The sequence below is a fragment of the Octopus bimaculoides genome, chromosome 8, assembly GCF_001194135.2.
Source record: "Octopus bimaculoides isolate UCB-OBI-ISO-001 chromosome 8, ASM119413v2, whole genome shotgun sequence".
NCBI classification, from domain to species: domain Eukaryota; kingdom Metazoa; phylum Mollusca; class Cephalopoda; order Octopoda; family Octopodidae; genus Octopus; species Octopus bimaculoides.
The window spans coordinates 74,722,780-74,724,059 of NC_068988.1; the positions used below are offsets into that span (position 1 = coordinate 74,722,780).

The window sequence follows — 1,280 nt, forward strand, 5'->3', positions numbered from 1 at the left end:
GCCACCGGCACGAGGGCCAGTCATGGGGTACTGGCAACGGCCTGGCTCAAAAGGTGTTTTTTACGTGCCACTTGCACGGGAGCCAGTCCAGAGGCACTGGCAATGACCTCGCTCGAATGATTTTCTAACGTGCCACCAGCACAAGTGCTAGAAGGCAACGCTCGTAACGATTACGTTCAAATGGTGCTATTTACGGGCCACTAGCACGGAAGCCAGACAGCTGCTCTGGCAATGAACATGCTCAGACAGTACTGTTAGTGCTCCACTGATGCAGGTGCCACTCATCGGATATGGTTCAATTTTGATTTCGATTTGACTTGCCCCAACAGGTCTTCGCAAGCAGAGTTTAGTGTCCAATGGAGAGGTAGGCATGGGTACCAGTTGTCGGATTCGGTTCGATTTCAGATTTACTTGCCTCAACATGTTTTCGCAAGCAGAGTTTAGTGTCCGATGAAGTAAAGATATAGTTAAGTGAGCAGGCCACACTTCTGGCAGAGGTCCCAGCTTAGGCTCTTACTTGGCTTGCCAGGTCTTCTCACATACTGCATATTTCCAAAGGTCCCGGTCACTAGTCATTGCTTCGGTGAGGCCTAAAGTTTGAAGGTTGTGCTTCACCACCTTGTCCCAGGTCTTCCTGGGTCTACCCCTTCCGCAGGTTCCCTCAACTGCTAGGGTGTGGCACTTTTTCACGCAGCTATCCTCATTCATTCTTGCCACATGTCCATACCAGCGCAGTCGTCTCTCTTGCACACCACAACTGATGCTTCTTAGGTCTAACTTTTCTCTCAAGGTATTTACACTCTGTCGAGTATGCACACTGACATTACACATCCATTGGAGCATACTGGCTTCATTCCTTGCGAGCTTACGCATGTCCTCAGCAGTCACGGCCCATGTTTCACTGCCATGTAGCATGGCTGTTCGTACACATGCGACATACAGTCTGCCTTTTACTCTGAGTGAGAGACCCTTTGTCACCAGCAGGAGTAAGACCTCTCTAAACTTTGCCCAGGCTATTCTTATTCTAGCAGCTACACTTTCAGCGCACCCACCACTGCTACAAACTTGGTCACCTAGGTAGTGGAAGCTATCAACTACTTCTAGTTTTTCTCCCTGGAGTGTGGTAAAGGTTGTTTTCTGCACATTCTCAGTGTTTATTGCTCCTGAGCATCTTCCACATACAAAAACTACCTTGCTAGTTAGCCTTCCTTTGATACTGCTGCACTGAAGCTTTATGATTTAATTGGGCCAACCGCAGCTTTGTGATTGAATTTGGTAGG

General features: G+C 48.5%; 1 protein-coding gene across 3 annotated transcripts in view; it reads right to left on the bottom strand.

Moving 5' to 3' along the window:
• LOC106872578 (E3 ubiquitin-protein ligase TRAF7) overlaps positions 1–1,280 on the bottom strand; it is a 201,076-nt gene that overhangs the window by 26,618 nt on the left and 173,178 nt on the right. The gene's annotated exons all lie outside the window — the stretch shown is intronic.